At 50.8% G+C, this 20,603-nt stretch overlaps 2 gene segments (V, D, J or C); both read right to left on the bottom strand.

Moving 5' to 3' along the window:
* Positions 1 to 20,603, bottom strand: part of LOC141259189 (immunoglobulin lambda variable 5-37-like) — a 444,830-nt gene that overhangs the window by 168,870 nt on the left and 255,357 nt on the right.
* Positions 1 to 20,603, bottom strand: part of LOC141259172 (immunoglobulin lambda variable 5-37-like) — a 212,054-nt gene that overhangs the window by 173,159 nt on the left and 18,292 nt on the right.

Here is a 20,603-nt window from a genome sequence, read left to right as displayed (position 1 = left end):
GGCCCCAATCGCTAGCCAGTACTCCGGGAGGGTCTATCTTTGTCACCAGTAAAGACCCTGAACTACACCGTACCGTCTCCGAGTGGTTCCTGCTACCCCCATCATCCACGTCGGCTGCCCTGAGGCCATACCCCTCCCGTTGGGGGTTATACTATCACGCTGCACAATCCTACCACCGGCCTCAGCGGTCTGCCCTGCAGCAGCAGCTCCTTAGCTGTACTCAACGGGTGGCGTAGTCGTCCAACATCTACCGCTGATTCAACGCCACTTAGTCTGACTCCCTGGGCACGGACCGGGTCACCGCCACGAGACTACAACCCTCAACAGATCCGGCTCCGGGTAAGCTCCTGCATGCGCAACGCTGTGCGACACAGGCCCAGGGGTGCGTCAACTTTTGGCGTAGTCGGCAGGATTTCGTGCCCGCAACCACCGGGTACTGCGTGCCTGAAAAAGACTGTTCAAACTTACAAGTGGTGAAGATTCCCGCCATCCGTGGAGGTTTCCCGCCATTCGGCGCCATCTTCTACCTTCTTCCCGCCATCCGCGAAGTTTTCCCGCCATCCGGCGCCATCTTCTGCCTTCTAACCGCCATCCGTGGAGTTTTCCCGCCGTTGGACGCCATCTTGAAGACGCCGCGCGGGAAGAAGAGGGGCGTGGACTCCGAAAGCGCGCGAGAACTGAAGCCCCGCCTCACGTCCGGACGTTGCGTAAGGTCCTGGAAGGAGCCCAGCAGACGCCGACGTCACAGGAGCGCGACGGAAGGCCCTCAACCCTGACGATCCACTGCGGAGCCGCGGCCTACGGAAGAGGATCATCGCAAGGTAGGCCACGGTCCACTAGGGGGGAGGAAGATGTCGGATACGGAGGAGAGCTTCACTGCCTCAACCCCCGCCAGCGCCACCGCTGCTGCAGTCAAGCCTTTCACCATGCCCTATATCCCGGGAGCGGCCTGGCTACCCCAGTACTCAGGGGAGTCCCATACCCTGCATGACTTTAGAGAAAAGCTGGATAGCCTCTTCCAGGTGTATCCCCTCACAGAAGAGCAAAAAGTGAGCATCCTGGTGGCCCAATTAACCGGGGCAGCCCAAAGGGAGGTAAAGTCCTGGCCACCTGGGGGGAGGATTGTTGCAGGGATACTAACCCGGCTGAGGGACACCTTTGATACCCGCACCTCAGCCGAGATCAAGCTTAGATTCTACGGGTGCAAGCAGCGAGCACACGAGAGTATAAGGGACTATGCCCTGAACCTACAAGAGGCCCTGAGAGCCATTAAGCAGACCGACCCTGACGGCGTGGGAGACGAGGACAGGCTGTTGACTGAACAATTTATAGAGGGTTTATATTGCAATGCCCACCGAACCCAGTTGCGGGCAATGGCCTTACAGGACCCTCATCTGGGATTTGCACAGTTCAAGGACAGAGCCATCCGGGTGCTCCGAGAACCGGCACCAGGTGGCGTTGTGACCCACAGACGCCCCACTACCACTTACCACCAGGAGGCGGCACCCTTGTCGGCAGGGCCTGTGGGAGCTGATGCGCAGGCTTTGAACAATGACCCGGCTCCAGACCTGCACCATCAGGTCCAAGAGCTAGCTAAAAGCGTTGCTGCGCTAACCCGAACTGTGCAGTCTTTACAGGTTTCCACTCCAGGGAAGATCCAGCTGGCATCCGGACCGGAGGACATCCCGTGGCGTCGACCAAGGAGGACCCCACCGGCCAGAGGGAGACCCAGCGACCGATACAACGAGGACGGACGACCCATCTGCCGCCGCTGCAATCAACCCGGACATATGGCAAGGTACTGTCCTTTAAACTGGCACAACCTGGGGTAGAGGGCCAACCCCCAGGAAAAAGATCACCAGGCCCATCGAACTGGCGCGACAAATATGTGGGAGGACGTCCAGTCTTACTCGTGGTACTGGATGGCATTCCTATGAGTGCCCTACTGGACACCGGGTCACAGGTCACCACCATCCCGTACGTGCTCTTCAAGCAGTACTGGAATGACTCGGATATCACCCGCTACCCTGACGACGACTTGAGTATCATCGCCAGTAATGGTCAGCCCGTGCCACAGATTGGATTTAAAGAGGTGACCATTAAAATCGGTAGAGTCGAACTGGCAGCACAGGGACTGATCATTGTAGACATTGACAAACACGAGAGTCACCCAAAGATAACTCTAGGAACTAATGTAATTGAAAATTGTCTTGCAGAGGTGATTTTCCTTTTACAGCAGGTTGCCAAGAACGCCAGCTCCGGCGAGCAGCGAGTGCTCCAAAAAGAGATCCGGGCACTGATGCGACGGCAACAGGTGGAACTCTCCGGCGGTGAGATTGGTAGCGTGAGAATGTGTGACCCTTTCCCTATTGCCATGCCCCCAAAAAGTGAAATGATGATTTGGTGCCGGGCAGCTATTGGTCTGAGAGGTAGAGATTACCAGGCAATGGTAGAACCAGTTTACTCAGACAGTAGGCCCACCATCTTGACAGCACGGGGGGTGGTTAATGTACGCCATGGGAGGGTGCCCGTTCGCATAATCAATATCGGGAAGAGGGAAGTGTACCTGCCCCGGTATGCCACGCTGGCCAAATTATATACCATTAACCAAAATGCTATACAATCTGTGGAACCCTTGCCTCCATCTCACCCGGAGGAAGGTAACGGCTCTAAGAAAACAATGGAGGACTGGTGTCCGCAACTACATTTGGGTACTGACTCCACTCCCTCACACCAGAAACAGGGAGTCTATCGGGTGGTTCAAGAGTACGAGAGAGTGTTTAGTAAACACCCGTTAGACTTCGGGCGAGTCAAGGGGGTAGAACACCACATCCCCACGGGAGACCATCCTCCCATAAAAGAGAGGTATCGACCCGTACCCCCTGCACACTACCAACACGCCAAGGGGATGCTTAGAGACATGAAGGAGGCTGGGGTGATCAGGGATAGCTGTAGCCCCTGGGCAGCTCCACTAGTCTTAGTCAAAAAGAAAGACAACACCATGAGGATGTGTGTAGATTACCGGAAAATCAACCGTATCACACACAAGGATGCATACCCCTTACCAAGGATAGAGGAGTATTTGGCTGCTTTAAGATCTGCTAACTTCTTCTCTACCTTGGATCTCACTAGTGGGTACTGGCAGGTTCCTGTAGCAGAGGCGGACCGGGAGAAGACCGCATTCACCACCCCGATGGGACTTAGCGAGTTTACCTGTATGCCGTTCGGACTCTGCAACGCACCAGGAACCTTCCAACGATTAATGGAGTGCTGTCTGGGCCACAGAAACTTTGAGACGGTCCTGTTGTACCTGGACGATGTCATCGTATATTCTAAGACTTATGAGGACCACCTGAAACACCTGGCGGAAGTGTTCGAAGCTCTGGCAAGCTACGGCCTAAAGGTGAAACCCTCCAAGTGTCACCTCCTGAAACCAAAGGTGCAGTACCTGGGACACGTGGTGAGCGCTGACGGAGTGGCTCCCGACCCTGATAAGATCACCGCAATTAAGGAATGGCCAAGTCCCTCCAGTGTAAAGGAAGTGCGGCAGTTCCTCGGGTTGGTAGGCTACTACCGCAGGTTCATCCCCGGTTTCACCAAAAAGGCAGCTCCTATGCAGGACCTCCTGATAGGCCAGTCCCGGAAGGCCAAGAACCAGAAGCCGCCCTTCAGATGGGAGAAGTTGGAAGAAGAGTCCTTCCGCCAGCTGAAGATGGCCCTCACGGGGGATGAAATCCTGGCGTACCCGGATTACAGCCAGCCCTTTATCCTCTACACCGACGCAAGTAACATCGGGCTAGGAGCCGTGTTGTCCCAGATCCAGCAGGGGAAGGAGCGAGTAATCGCTTACGCCAGCCGAAAACTGCGGCCCACCGAAAGAAACCCTGAGAATTACAGCTCATTTAAGCTAGAGTTCCTGGCAGTGGTGTGGGCAGTCACCGAACGCTTTAAGCACTACCTCGCTTCTTCCCGGTTCGTCGTGTACACGGATAACAACCCGTTGACACACCTGGACACGGCAAGACTCGGTGCCCTAGAGCAGAGATGGATGGCCCGCCTGTCCAACTACGAGTTCACCATCAAATACCGGGCAGGACGCTCCAATACCAACGCGGACGCCCTGTCCAGGATGCCAAACCTACCGGACGTAGGAGAAGATCCAGAGGGACTGGAAGAAGTCGAACTCCCCGCGTTCCACCGTCATGGGACTATCCAGTATTCCCATCGGGTAAGGAGTAAGCAAGGCGCTACGCTTAACCCCTTACCTCACTACAACTGGGAGGAAACGCAAGACAGTGACCCTGCCGTCCGGCTGGTGAAGGAGATGCTGACTCGGCCAGAGGCTCGCCTTGACCCAGACGCTCCGGAGGAAGCCAAGCAACTGTGGGCAGAAAAGAGTAGACTGTTCCTTTACAAGGGGAAGTTGTGCCGCAGGATGGTTAACTCCCGGACGCAGCCATGGTGATGGAGGCATACCACGATGGAGCTGGGCATTTCGGATGGAAGAAGCTGGAGTTCCTGCTGCGCGGGCGGTTCCATTGGGTAGGCATGAGGGGAACCATCGAGAGGTGGTGCAGAGACTGTGGCCCGTGCAACCTGAGGAGGAAGGACCGTGCCAGCCAGAAGACTCCCCTGCAGTCCATCGTCACCCGGCAGCCGTTGGAACTGGTAGCCTTGGATCATGTAAAACTGACCCCAAGCAGAAGTGGCTACGTCTACGCGTTAACCATCGTGGATCATTACTCACTGTTCTTGGTTGTCGTCCCCGTCAAGGACTTAACGGCTCAAACAGCAGCTAGAGCCTTCCAGCAGCACTTCTGCCGTCCACACGGGTACCCGGACCAAGTGCTGACGGACCAGGGACCTGCCTTTGAAGCGGAGGTCTTCCAGGAATTCTGCAATCTGTATGGCTGCCGGAAGATAAGGACGACACCCTATCATCCGCAAACTAATGGACTTTGTGAGAAAATGAACCAGGTGGTAATGGATCTTCTGAAAACGTTGCCCCTGGAAGAACGCAGTCTGTGGCCTGAGAAGCTGCCCGATCTGGTGGACCTATACAACCACATCCCGGTAGGTTCCACCAACTGTACCCCGGCTTACCTAATGAGGGCGAGACCTGGTAAGTTACCTGTTGACCTGGAAATGGGAGTCCTGACACCCGAGGACACTTCACCAGAAGCAGACTGGGACACAGAGAGGCAGCAGCAGTACCGGAAAGTACAGGAGAGCGTGGAGCGAAGTCTCTGTCAGGCTAGGGAGAGACAAGAGAAAACTTACAACCAGTATGCTCCCGCTGTTCCCCTGGTGCCCGGAGAGCAGGTCTTGAAGAGGAAGAGACGGCTCCACAAGTTGGACGACCAGTGGGAGAAGGACCCTTACACCGTACTGCCCTCAAGCCACGAGAACCCGAAGGTCTGTACCATCAGTAAAGACGGAGGGGAGACCACAGCCATTGTATCCCGGGATCACCTGAAGAAGTGTCCTGAACAGCTACGGAACCCTGAAGAGGAACAAGAAGACCATCGACCCGTAGAGGAAAGGGAAGATATGGTTAGTACTGTGCTCGGAGACTTCCCTCGGTCTTGGACTCAAGTCAATGGTGCAGTTGTGGTACCCGTACTCACCTTCCTCCAACCAGCATCCCAAGCACCTACGGAGCAACAGGTAGAGCTGGAAGAACAGCCGGTCCAGGAGGCAGAAGACCCCACACCAGCAGATCAGGAGGATCAACCCTCTGCTTGCAGTGAGCCTGCCATATCCCTAGTGAGCCAAAGGGCCCATAGACAGCTGCCCAATTTACCCTTGACAGCTCCTACACCCTGTAGTTCAGGGCCAGACAGTCAGCTCCGTAGGTCCACTAGGGCCACTAGAGGCCAGTTACCCGAACGTTGGAGGATTTGAAGTGTATAAATTGTTTTATTTGTGGTTACCTGTTTTTCTTGTTGCTTGTGTATAATTATGTGTTTCTAGTTGTTTATAGGAGTCTTTGGTGGATTCACCGGGAATCCTGTGTACATAGTTGGAGCGTAACCCAGGACAGACTAAAGACTGTTAAGGACTCGGGGCAGGACAGACCCCTACCTGGTTACGTCTCCCTGTTTTGGTGAAATGGACACCTTGCTTTCTTCAAAGACTGCACCCGGTTACGGACATGCCGTGACCACCTTTATGTGTTTCTTTATTGTATTGTTATTGTTATATCTTGTTATGTTTTTCTAAAATATGTTTAGTCCCGGAGTACTAAATTTCACTAGGGGGGAATGTGACACCCCAGGGGTCTGGTTGCCACAGTGATAGAAATATTACGTCTGAGAGCAGGTGGGAGGTCTCTTGGTCAGGAATCCTATGCATGCCACACCTCCTGCACAGTCCTGGGAGGGGAAGAACTTCCTCTATATAAAACTGGGGTTGAGGCAGGGTTAGTGAGTAGAGAAGAAGTAGAGACAGAGAAAAGAAGCAAATATAGGAACAGAACATCAGGAGCTCTGTGGGAGCAGTGTTACAAGGAGTCAGGGGCTGGCAGCTGCAGAGCTCGCCCTGACTGAGAAGATTTCTTACCGGACCCGGAGTCCGAGGCTGTGGGGACTAACTCCTACCCAGCAGCAGAATCCGTCAGGCAGGGGATTCCAGGTCCTCTGGCCAAGAAACCCGAAGGCACGGTCACACGCATGGGACCAGCACCGCCGTCGTGGAGCGGAAGCTACTAGAAGGCCCCGAGTCACCGGCCATACGGGTGAGCACCACACGGTACACTGAGGGACGTGGGCTACTTATACCCGCCTCTAGCAAGGTAGCCAGAAGAGTACAGTTAGTTTGGGAGGCCTACAACTCCGCCTGGCCAGGGGAGATCCCATCTGCTCAAGGACTGACCAGGCCCCAATCGCTAGCCAGTACTCCGGGAGGGTCTATCTTTGTCACCAGTAAAGACCCTGAACTACACCGTACCGTCTCCGAGTGGTTCCTGCTACCCCCATCATCCACGTCGGCTGCCCTGAGGCCATACCCCTCCCGTTGGGGGTTATACTATCACGCTGCACAATCCTACCACCGGCCTCAGCGGTCTGCCCTGCAGCAGCAGCTCCTTAGCTGTACTCAATGGGTGGCGTAGTCGTCCAACATCTACCGCTGATTCAACGCCACTTAGTCTGACTCCCTGGGCACGGACCGGGTCACCGCCACGAGACTACAACCCTCAACAGATCCGGCTCCGGGTAAGCTCCTGCATGCGCAACGCTGTGCGACACAGGCCCAGGGGTGCGTCATAAACATGCCTGAAGCTCCCTTAGCAACCAATCACTGCACAGATTTCATTTTATCATAGCAGTTTGAGAAATGAAAGACAAGTCCTGATTGGTTGCTATGAGCAACACTTAAATTTAAGACAGTATTAATAAGCAGGCCTACATCTATCATAACCTTCTCCTGTACCTTACCCAAGTGGTTTGAGAAATGAAAGCCAACTTCATATTGGTATAAGGGCACCATTATCATATAAATAGGTTTCATCTATCAAAGCCAACACCCTTTGCAACCAATCACGACATTGCTTTCATTTCTCAATCCGCCATGCTAAACTGAAAGCTGAGTTTTAATTGGTTACTAGGGACAACACTAATAGGAGGCGGCCTAAAAGGGAAACTTTTGGCCCTTAGCAACCAATCAGAGCTCAGCTTTGTTTTCTCAAAACACTTTTACAATGAAAGCTGTGCTGTGATTGGTTGCTATGGGCAATAAAGACTTTTTTTTTAATAGAAAGATTTAATAAAGCGAGGCCTATTGTTAGTATAGGAAGTCATTAGTCATAAAGAAATGTAATTAACTTTTTTTTTCCAGAAACGATGGACTGCCGGCTTGAAAATAAACTTCGCTATCTTTCACCAAAGTCAATTATGCCGGGTCTTTGTGCATGAACGTACGGCACAATGCGAGCCGAAATAATCATCTGACTGAAAATGAAATGTTCCAGCCGGATCCGTCTGAAGCCTTTAATTACATGAGAGGAGCTCGCTTTCTCTGAAGTGATTAGAAGGAGGGGAGGTCAGGTGACTCACTGCGGCCGCGGCTCGCAGCTGCCCCGGCTAATGAAGAAGAAGCCCCAAGAAAGAAAATTAAATTCGGGGCTTCTTCACGTTATCTACAAGTCGGATTAATATTCCAACATATCCCACAAAAAAAAAATATATATATTTTTTTTACCTGTTTGGTTCTTTTTCATGCCTTCTTCTCCAATCACACCCAAAGCTGCTTTCAAAATTCATTGTGATAAATCAGTTTGGAACCCAATTAAAGAGTTATTTTCCATCTTCATAGATGGACATTTTCGGGTACTGCTCGGAAAAATTAGAACTTTTGTAATTTACTGGTTATTAAAATTTTCAGCAGTTCTTAAGAAATTAACAGTTTTTCCTTTTGTTTACAGCTTGTTGCCAAGGAGACCGACCACCGCTGCTGTCAAGCTCGTAAGCGCTGTGGTGAAGCTGGCCGAGATTCGGAGGTAACAACGCCCCCCTCTCCCCCCAGCGATTCTGGCCTGGCTTTAAAACATTGGTTACAAGTTCCATAGAAAAGCTTGTAAGCACAATACATGTTCTGAGGTCAAGCCGTGGTGAAGCTGAAATTTTTAACAAGCAGTAAATTACAGAATTGCATGTTTTTACAAGCTGTATCCAAAAATGGAGCTTTTCTATAGAAAAAGGACCCACGCAAAATACACTCCAGCTGCTGCAGAACCTCTGATATTCATTTGAATGAATTCTGCTCGCCGACAACCCCACAACCAGGAGGCAGCTCATACAATGTGCAACACCCAACAGGGGGCGACAAAGAGCACAGGAGTCAACTCCACCCACAACTGATCAAAAATATGAAATCTGTGCTCCAGCCTGAGGCAAGACTGGAGACTTTAGACTAAAAATAAAGGGATCTATCAAAACCTATTAGAAAAAAAAACCTTTACCATGCAAGTCAGCAATACTTACTGCACGATTCAGGTCGATACGAAGCAAAACTGGAAATGCCCTCTAAACCTGTGCTACTGCAGCAATGACCTCGTTCTGCCACTATAGGAATCCGGATGCTTCACTTATGTCCCATATGCAAAAGCAGATGAGACGCTGGTAAAAGCATCCCCTATACCTCTATACTCCTTGGCATTTCCCTTGCAAATCACCTTGTACCTGCTGATTACTCAGATGAATATTTATTTGGGACTATATAGCAGTAGGAAACTACGAGTATGGCCGGCGTCTTAGAGCTCACCGATATGCCGTATAAATGCTATGGTCATATGTAGCAGATATGCTGTGATTTTCAGTCTGGATTTATAGGCAGAAAATCCACAGATTGTGCCACTAAAAAAAAATTTAAGAAAGGGGGTAGATTTTAATTCCACTGCACTTTGATACTTCCTGAAGATTTTACTTATCACCTGGGTAAGTATAGGGTAAAATCTGCTACCAAATAATTTTTTTTCCTATCTGTGGATGTCCCCACTGGGCAGATATACAGATTTTTTTTTTTTTTTTTTTGGGGGGGGGGGGGGTATAAATTGACCTGCAGTGTGGAATTTTAAATTTACAGCATGTCACTTTCTGATGAGTACTAAACCTAACACATCCGTGATAAGTTCATACGTTGAGGGATTCTTTTGGGGAGGTTTTTTTTTTTTTGGAACGGATCCTCTCCAAAATCTTCTGCCTATGCTAGGTGCACATGTTGTATTTTGGAGACACTACTACTACGTGCACACGGCATATATGTCTAGGTGGAAATCCGCCTGGAATCTGCCTGAAAAAGCGCCGAAATAATGAACATAATGCACGACCGGCGGATTTTTCCTGAAGTGGCTTCGATGTGTTCCCCGGCATCTTAGGGCTCATTCACACACAAGTGCTATAAGTGTTTTTCACAGAGTCTATGGGGCTGTTCACATGCTCGTAATCTTTTGCGGACAGAGTGGTCTGTTCAAAATCGCGCAGATATGTCCGATGTTGATCCAAGTGTCGGATCAACCGCAACATAACAAGTCTATGGCTCAGAGGAAAAAATAAAAATAAAATAACTAATATCAGACAGCACTCGGATACCGTCCATGTGCTGCCCATTTTTCACTGACAAGAGATAGGAGAAGCTGGAGAATAAATGGGGAAAAAAAAACAACTAAAAACTGACCACAGTCTGATGACACGGATGAAATCAATGATGAATCTTGGTCTGTTTTACTTGTAATTCAAAAAAGCTGACGTCTGAATGAGGCCTTAAAAGACGTCATATATACCCTAGGGCTGTATGAACAATGGAGTTTTACTATGAGTTTTTGGAGCCGAAACTCTCCAAAATTGCAAAAACTTCCTAAAGAAGGAGCTGTTGAGTTTTTTCTGATGGTCAAATATTATCATTTATCTAGTGGAACCTGCAACAGGAAAAACTACTTTTTGGGGGAGTATTTGGAGATTTTTTGTTTTCTTAGCGGTTTTGAAGAGCTTTTTGTTCGTTTGCAGCTTTTGTACAATAGCTAGTTTGGAGCAGATTATATCAGAAAAAACCTACATGAACTTTGGTCCCCCACCTCAAAAAAGCAAAATACTGATCATTTAAACAGCAAAGCGGTCTTACAATGGAAATGTGAACATACCCCAACAGCTTCACCCCTCCAACAACGACATTAATTGTAAGTCAAACTCCGCAATTTTCTGCAGTGTTGTCAGATTGCCATTTGCAGATCCTTTGTAAACTTTAATCTGCTGTTTTCAACCAAATGATTTTTCTTTCCCAATTCTTAAATCTGTGCAACTATGTTACAGATTTGTTACCGCAAATATCAGTGTGGATTTCCCTGTGGATTTTGGCAGAAATATTTGGCAACGCTTGCACATTTACCCTAATGTTAAATTCATAGGTGCTCTTTAAATTTAAAGCTATACCCACAAAATAGGTTACATGACATTATTGCAGCGCCTACAGGCGCAGTCACCCAGCTTTCCACGGACCCTGCATGCCTTACACTGACTTCTAGAGCAGAGTTATACCGCCATCCCCTCCTCCGCCAATTCCACTGTTACCCTGTGGCGCCCCTGCTGTGCATTGGTGCCACAGATCCTAGATGGGTGCATGAACGGATTCCTCCACAAGAGGCCCTCATAGCATACACACACCTCCACCTTCCACATCAGACCACCAGAGGGAGCCCGTTAGGGATATAAAAAGGGAAGGTGGAGCTAGGCAGTCAGTCTGGAGAACAATTTCCTCTGGGACAGAGTTAGTTCCAGTCTGTGAGGATCCAGTCTGTAGAAGGAAGCCTGTTGAGAGGAGCTCCTGCAGTAGCCATCCTGCAGTGGAGCACAGTCCAGACTCATTGAGCTCAGGTTAGTGAGCCTAAGGCGTGCCGACGCCATAAGAGCGGTGAAGAGTAGCGAGGCCTACTGCCAGTGTGAAGCCTAGTCAGGGCCCCGAGCGTGGCCGAAGGCAAGTGGAGTAGCGAGCTACATAGGGGGCAGAGGAGCTTAACCAGCTCACCCCACAAGAATTTACCGGACACCGGGTCCACGTCTGCAAGGATCTCTAGGACCAGCAGAAACAACCGGGATCCCTGGTGAGCTACATGTCCCAGGAACACCAAAAGCTGACTGTAATACCAGGGTCAGGAATCACTGAGGCCCAAGAGACCAGGGAGTGTGATCTCCAACAGAAGGCCCTACTACCAGGTCAGCCGGTGCAAGACAGAGCCCAAGTTAGGCTTAGATCCAGGCAGGTCATAAACTCATCAGGAAAAGGAAAGAAGCAGGAGGCCCCACACCCGCTCACTGGGGAGAGTCCTGAAATGCACCCTTCACTGTACAGTGCCCTGGATCGTGCCTGCAAGACCACCAGTAAAGGTACTGAAGTGAACTGTCGTGTGTGTGCCTATTCTTCCTTCAAACCGGCTGGGTCCCCTCTGTCCTGCACCCCTTTTCTAACGCTACCCTGAGGCCCCGCTCCACCTGTGGGGAGCAGAACCAACTAAGCTGCCCGACCACCGGCCTCAGAGGACGGTAGCAGCGCTGGTGATCCTCACCAGACACCACAGGTGGCGTCATGAACTCTTTCCTATCCCATACACCTTTTCCCCATTATTCCTTGCTTTTAAGAGTGACCCCAGGGTACTGCCCCGGGAGCCAGCCACTGCGGCATCCCCCAAAACCAAACAGCAAGGCCCGGGTGCCGAGTCCCCATCCCTTGGGCGGGTCAACCCCACTGCCAAGAAAAATGCTAAAATCATCAGGACTTGCTGACTTCTCGCAGAGTTCACCTCGTCTCCTTCATTTCCCAAGGAAACAGCTGGGATCGGGCACAAGGCCAAAAGAGCTTGGATTTTACAAGCAGCAGTTTCCGGGTGACCTGGGGATCACGAATGATTCGAGTGCTCAGCCGGATCCGTGAACAGGATATCATGGAGCACAATTTATGGAGATAGCACATAATTATCCTATATAGGACAGCACGACCTATCCTCTAATTCAGTGGTATCTCAGTGCATGCTGGGAGTTGTAGTTGTTGCAGTGACGGCAAGCCAGAGATGGATAATTATAGAGCTTTTAGCACTCAGAAACCCAACATTTCCCCACAGCTGAGAATTTGAAACAATTGTATCCAGTGTAGACAATACTCTGCAAACAAGAGTTTGCTACAATGTATCAGCACAGATTAAATGTATCAGTCTGGAGTCCTTACTGTTTCGCTCACAGATGGCATGAAATTGGAATAAACCCACAATTTGAGAACCATTTGCCGGGTACGGCTTCTCAGTCACTGACAGCAAGCAGAGATCTTGAAAACATCAGGAGGCCGATTCAAACAGATTTTCTAGAGTAAAAGTATTTGAAATATTGCAAAACTTTTGAGCAACTTTGACCTTTTTTTGCCGTTCTTGGTGTAGGGTTCGAATTCATTTCGAGGTCTGATTTCAGATCTCAAAATAAATTCAGACCCCAGAAATGAATGCAGACCCCAAAATGAATGCTGGGCTCTGCTGCAAAGCATGATGGTCCTGAATTTATTATGCATTTTTCAGCCACTCTGTCGATTCCACATGTATAAATAGATGGGAGTGTGGCACCCCAGGGGTCTGGTTTCCACAGTAACAGCAATGTTATGTCTGAGAGCAGGTGGGAGGTCTCTTGGTCAGGGATCCTATGCATGCCACACCTCCTGCCCAGTCCTGGGAGGGGAAGGACTTCCCCTATATAAACCTAGGGCTGAGGCAGGGTTAGTGAGTAGAGAAGAAGTAGAGACAGAGAAGAGAAGCAGATATAGGAAAAGAACATCAGGAGCTCTGTGGGAGCAGTGCTATAAGGAGTCAGGGGCTGGCAGCTGCAGAGCTCGCCCTGACTGGGAAGCTATCACCGGACCTGGAGTCCGAGGCTGTGGGGACTAACTCCTACCCAGCAGCAGAAACCGACCGGCAGGGGATTTCAGGTCCTCTGGCCAAGAAACCCGAAGGCACGGTCACACGCGTGGGACCAGCACCGCCGTCGTGGAGCGGACGCCACTAGAAGGCCCCGAGTCACCGGCCATACGGGTGAGCACCACACGGTACACTCAGGGACGTGGGCTACTTATACCCGCCTCTAGCAAGGTAGCCAGAAGAGTACAGTCAGTTTGGGAGGCCTACAACTCCGCCTGGCCAGGGGAGATCCCATCTACTCAAGGACTGACCAGGTCCCGATCGCTAGTCAGTACTCCGGGAGGGTCTATCTTTATCACCAGTAAAGACCCTGAACTACACCGCATCGTCTCTGAGTGATTCCTGCTACCCCCATCATCCACGTCGGCTGCCCTGAGGCCATACCCCTCCCGTTGGGGGTGATACGATCACGCTGCACAATCCTACCACCGGCCTCAGCGGTCTGTCCTGCAGCGGCAGCTCCTTCGCTGCATTCAACGGGTGGCGTAGTCGTCCAACATCTACCGCTAATAAAACGCCACTTAGTCTGACTCCCTGGGCACGGACCGGGTCACCGCCACGAGACTACAACCCTCAACAGATCCGGCTCCGGGTAAGCTCCTGCATGCGCAACGCTGTGCGACACAGGCCCAGGGGTGCGTCAACTTTTGGCGTAGTCGGCAGGATCTCGTGCCCGCAACCACCGGGTACTGCGTGCCTGAAAAAGACTGTTCAAACTTACCAGTGGTGAAGATTCCCGCCATCCGTGGAGGTTTCCCGCCATCCGGCGCCATCTTCTACCTTCTTCCCGCCATCCGCGAAGTTTTCCCGCCATCCGGCGCCATCTTCTGCCTTCTTCCCGCCATCCGTGGAGTTTTCCCGCCGTTGGACGCCATCTTGAAGACGCCGCGCGGGAAGAAGAGGGGCGTGGACTCCGAAAGTGCGCGAGAACTGAAGCCCCGCCTCACGTCCGGACGTTGCGTAAGGTCCTGGAAGGAGCCCAGCAGACGCCGACGTCACAGGAGCGCGACGGAAGGTCCTCAACCCTGACGATCCACTGCGGAGCCGCGGCCTACGGAAGAGGATCATCGCAAGGTAGGCCACGGTCCACTAGGGGGGAGGAAGATGTCGGATACGGAGGAGAGCTTCACTGCCTCAACCCCCGCCAGCGCCACCGCTGCTGCAGTCATGCCTTTCACCATGCCCTATATCCCGGGAGCGGCCTGGCTACCCCAGTACTCAGGGGAGTCACATACCCTGCATGACTTTAGAGAAAAGCTGGATAGCCTCTTCCAGGTGTATCCCCTCACAGAAGAGCAAAAAGTGAGCATCCTGGTGGCCCAATTAACCGGGGCAGCCCAAAGGGAGGTAAAGTCCTGGCCACCTGGGGGGAGGACTGTTGCAGGGATACTAACCCGGCTGAGGGACACCTTTGATACCCGCACCTCAGCCGAGATCAAGCTTAGATTCTACGGGTGCAAGCAGCGAGCACACGAGAGTATAAGGGACTATGCCCTGAACCTACAAGAGGCCCTGAGAGCCATTAAGCAGACCGACCCTGACGGCGTGGGAGACGAGGACAGGCTGTTGACTGAACAATTTATAGAGGGTTTATATTGCAATGCCCACCGAACCCAGTTGCGGGCAATGGCCTTACAGGACCCTCATCTGGGATTTGCACAGTTCAAGGACAGAGCCATCCGGGTGCTCCGAGAACCGGCACCAGGTGGCGTTGTGACCCACAGACGCCCCACTACCACTTACCACCAGGAGGCGGCGCCCTTGTCGGCAGGGCCTGTGGGAGCTGATGCGCAGGCTTTGAACAATGACCCGGCTCCAGACCTGCACCATCAGGTCCAAGAGCTAGCTAAAAGCGTTGCCGCGCTAACCCGAACTGTGCAGTCTTTACAGGTTTCCACTCCAGGGAAGATCCAGCTGGCATCCGGACCGGAGGACATCCGGTGGCGTCGACCAAGGAGGACCCCACCGGCCAGAGAAAGACCCAGCGACCGATACAACGAGGACGGACAACCCATCTGCCGCCGCTGCAATCAACCCGGACATATGGCAAGGTACTGTCCTTTAAACTGGCACAACCTGGGGTAGAGGGCCAAACCCCAGGAAAAAGATCATCAGGCCCATCGAACTGGCGCGACAAATATGTGGGAGGACGTCCAGTCTTGCCTGTGGTACTGGATGGCATCCCTATGAGTGCCCTACTGGACACCGGGTCACAGGTTACCACTATCCCGTACGTGCTCTTCAAGCAGTACTGGAATGACTCGGATATTACCCGCTACCCTGACGATGATTTGAGTATCATCGCCAGCAATGGTCAGCCCGTGCCACAGATTGGATTTAAAGAGGTGACCATTAAAATCGGTAGAGTTGAACTGGCGGCACAGGGACTGATCATTGTAGACACTGACAAGCACGAGAGTCACCCAAAGATAACTCTAGGAACTAATGTAATTGAAAATTGTCTTGCAGAGGTGATTTTCCTTTTACAGCAGATTGCCAAGAACGCCAGCTCCGGCCAGCAGCGAGTGCTCCAGAAAGAGATCCGGGCACTGATGCGACGGCAACAGATAGAACTCTCCGGTGGTGAGATTGGTAGCGTAAGAATGTGTGACCCTTTCCCTATTGCCATGCCCCCAAAAAGTGAAATGATGATTTGGTGCCGGGCAGCTATTGGTCTGAGAGGTAGAGATTACCAGGCAATGGTAGAACCAGTTTACTCAGACAGTAGGCCCACCATTTTGACAGCACGGGGGGTGGTCAATGTACGCCATGGGAGGGTGCCCGTTCGCATAATAAATATCGGGAAGAGGGAAGTGTATCTGCCCCGGTATGCCACGCTAGCCAAATTGTATACCATCAATCAAAATTCCATACAGTCCGTAGAACCCTTGCCTCCATCTTCCCCGGAGGAAAGTAACGGCTCTAAGGAAACAATGGAGGACTGGTGTCAGCAACTACATTTGGGTACTGACTCCACTCCCTCACACCAGAGACAGGGAGTCTATCGGGTGGTTCAAGAGTACGAGAGAGTGTTTAGTAAACACCCGTTAGACTTCGGGCGAGTCAAGGGGGTAGAACACCACATCCCCACGGGAGACCATCTTCCCATAAAAGAGAGGTATCGACCCGTACCCCCTGCACACTACCAACACGCCAAGGGGATGCTTAGGGACATGAAGGAGGCTGGGGTGATCAGGGATAGCTGTAGCCCCTGGGCAGCTCCACTAGTCTTAGTCAAAAAGAAAGACAACACCATGAGGATGTGTGTAGATTACCGGAAAATCAACCGTATCACACACAAGGATGCGTACCCCTTACCAAGGATAGAGGAGTCTTTGGCTGCTTTAAGATCTGCTAACTTCTTCTCTACCTTGGATCTCACTAGCGGGTACTGGCAGGTTCCTGTAGCAGAGGCGGACCGGGAGAAGACCGCATTCACCACCCCGATGGGACTTAGCGAGTTTACCTGCATGCCGTTCGGACTCTGTAACGCACCAGGAACCTTTCAACGATTAATGGAGTGCTGTCTGGGCCACAGAAACTTCGAGACGGTCCTGTTGTACCTGGACGATGTCATCGTATATTCCAAGACTTATGAGGACCACCTGAAACACCTGGCGGAAGTGTTCGAAGCTCTGGCAAACTACGGCTTAAAGGTAAAACCCTCCAAGTGTCACCTCCTAAAACCAAAGGTGCAGTACCTGGGACACGTGGTGAGCGCTGACGGAGTGGCTCCCGACCCTGATAAGATCACCGCAATTAAGGAATGGCCAAGTCCCTCCAGTGTAAAGGAAGTGCGGCAGTTCCTCGGGTTGGTAGGCTATTACCGCAGATTCATCCCCGGTTTCACCAAAAAGGCAGCTCCTATGCAGGACCTCCTGATAGGCCAGTCCCGGAAGGCCAAGAACCAGAAGCCGCCCTTCAAATGGGAGAAGTTAGAAGAAGAGTCCTTCCGCCAGCTGAAGATGGCCCTCACGGGGGATGAAATCCTGGCGTACCCTGATTACAGCCAGCCCTTTATCCTCTACACCGACGCAAGTAACATCGGGCTAGGAGCCGTACTGTCCCAGATCCAGCAGGGGAAAGAACGAGTAATCGCTTACGCCAGTCGAAAACTGCGACCCACCGAAAGAAACCCTGAGAATTACAGCTCATTTAAGCTAGAGTTCCTGGCAGTGGTGTGGGCAGTCACCGAACGCTTTAAGCACTACCTCGCTTCTTCCCGGTTCACCGTGTACACGGATAACAACCCGTTGACACACCTGGACACGGCAAGACTCGGTGCCCTAGAGCAGAGATGGATGGCCCGTCTGTCCAACTACGAGTTCACAATCAAATACCGGGCAGGACGCTCCAATACCAACGCGGACGCCCTGTCCAGGATGCCAAACCTACCGGACGTAGGAGAAGATCCAGAGGGACTGGAAGAAGTCGAACTCCCCGCGTTCCACCGTCATGGGACTATCCAGTATTCCCATCGGGTAAGGAGTAAGCAAGCCGCTACGTTTAACCCCTTGCCTCACTACAACTGGGAGGAAACGCAAGACAGTGACCCTGCCGTCCGACTGGTGAAGGAGATGCTGACTCGGCCAGAGGCTCGCCTTGACCCAGACGCTCCGGAGGAAGCCAAACAACTGTGGGCTGAGAAGAGTCGACTGTTCCTTCACAAGGGGAAGTTGTGCCGCAGAATGGTTAACTCCCGGACGCATGAACTAATCTGGCAAGTAGTGGTGCCACGAAGAGACACAGCCATGGTGATGGAGGCATACCACGACGGGGCTGGACACTTCGGATGGAAGAAGTTGGAGTTCCTGCTGCGCGGGCGGTTCCACTGGGTAGGCATGAGGGGAACCATCGAGAGGTGGTGCAGAGACTGTGGCCCGTGCAACCTAAGAAGGAAGGACCGTGCCAGCCAGAAGACCCCCCCTGCACAAATATGGCCTTCATGCAAGAGTCATCAGAAGAAAACGTCTCCTGCGTCCTCACCATAAAATTCAGTGTCATAAGTCTGCAAAAGAACATCTAAACAAGCCTGATGCATTTTGGAAAGAAGTCCTGTGGACCAATGAGGTAAAATAGAACTCTTTGGCCACAATGATCAAAGGTATGTGTGAAGAAAAAAAGAACATCTCGCTAACCATTAAGCATGGGGGAGGATCAATAATGCTTGGGGGTTGTGTTGTGGCAAATGGCACAGGGAACATTTCACGGGTAGAGGGAAGAATGGATTAAATGAAATTTCAACAAATTCTTGATGCAAACGTAACCCCATCTGTAAAAAAGCTGAAGATGAAAAGATAATGGCTTCTACAGATGGATAATGATCCTAAACGCACGTCAAAATCCACAATAGACGACCTCAAAAGGCGCAAGCTGAAGGTTTTACAATGGCCCTCACAGTCCCCTGATCTGAACATCATTGAAAATCTGTGGCTAGACCTCAAAATAGCAGAGCATGCAAGACGAGCCAGGAATCTCACAGAACTGGAAGAATATATGTACGGAAAGTATTCAGACCCCTTTAAATTTTTTCACTCTTTGTTTCATTGCAGCCATTTGGAAAATTCTAAAAAGTTCATTTTTTTTCTCATTAAAGTACACTCTGCACCCCATCTGGGCTGAAAAAAAAAAACAGAAATGTAGAAATTTTTGCAAATTAAAAGAGAAAAACTGAAATATCACATGGTCATAAGTATTCAGCCCTTTGCTCAGTATTGAGTAGAAGCACCCTTTTGAGCTAGTACAGCCATGAGTCTTCTTGGGAATGATGCAACAAGTTTTTCACACCTGTATTTGGGGATCCTCTGCCATTCGTCCTTGCAGATCCTCTCCAGTTCCGTCAGGTTGGGTGGAAAACGTTGTGGGACAGTCATTTTCAGGTCTCTCCAGAGATGCTCAATTGGGTTTAGGTCAGGGCTCTGGCTGGGCCAGTCAAGAATGGTCACAGAGTTGTTCTGAAGCCACTCCTCTGTTATTTTAGCTGTGTGCTTAGGCTCATTGTCTTTGTTGGAAGGTGAACCTTCGGCCTAGTCTGAGGTCTAGAGCACTCTGGAAGAGGTTTTCATCCAGGATATCCCTGTACTTGGCCGCATTCATGTTTTCTTCAATTGCAATCAGTCGTCCTGTCCCTGCAGCTGAAAAACACCCCCATACCATGATGCTGCCACCACCATGTTTCACTGTTGGGATTGTATTGGGCAGGTGATGAGCAGTGCCTGGTTTTCTCCACACATACTGCTTAGAATTATCACCAAATAGTTCTGTCTTCGTCTCATCAGATCAGAGAATCTTATATCTAATAGTCTGGGAGTCCTTCATGTTTTTTGAGCAAACTCTATGTGGGCTCTCATATGTCTTGCACTGAGGAGAGGCTTCCGTCGGGCCACAGTGATAGTTGACTTTGTGGAACTTTCTCCCATCTACTTTCTGCATTTCTGGAGCTCAGCCACAGTGATCTTGGTGTTCTTCTTTACCTCTCTCACCAAGGCTCTTCTCCCACGATTGTTCAGTTTGGCTGGATGGTCAGGTCTAGGAAGACTTCTGATAGTCCCAAACTTCTTCCATTTAAGGATTATGGAAGCCACTGTGCTCTTAGGAACCTTGAGTACTGCAGAAATTCTTTTATAACCTTGGCCAGATCTGTGCCTTGCCACAATTCTGTTTCTGAGCTCCTTGGGCAGTTCCTTTGAGCTCATGATTCTCATTTGGTCTGACGAGCATTGTGAGCTGTGAGGTCTTATATAGACAGGTGTGTGCCTTTCCAAATCAAGTCCTATCAGTTTAACCCCTTTACCCCCGAGGGTGGTTTGCATGTTAATGACCGGGCCAATTTTTACAATTCTGACCACTGTCACTTTATGAGGTAATTACTCTGGAACGCTTCAACGGATCCCCCTGATTCTGAGACTGTTTTTTCGTGACATATTGTACTTCATGATTGTGGTAAAATTTCTTCGATATCACTTGCGTTTATTTGTGAAAAAAACAGAAATTTGGCAAAAATGTAGAAAATTTTGCAATTTTCAAAATTTGAATTTTTATGCCCTTAAATCAGAGAGATATGTCACACAAAAGAGTTAATAAATAGCATTTCCCACATGTCTACTTTACATCAGCACAATTTTGGAACCAAAATTTTTTTTTGTTAGGGAGCTATAAG

The sequence above is a fragment of the Phyllobates terribilis genome, unplaced genomic scaffold, assembly GCF_046119375.1.
Source record: "Phyllobates terribilis strain yellow unplaced genomic scaffold, ASM4611937v1 Scaffold_1__5_contigs__length_1240528914, whole genome shotgun sequence".
NCBI lineage: Eukaryota > Metazoa > Chordata > Amphibia > Anura > Dendrobatidae > Phyllobates > Phyllobates terribilis.
Note: the sequence above shows the minus strand (reverse complement) of the source record. Positions and strands in the feature narration are given on the sequence as shown.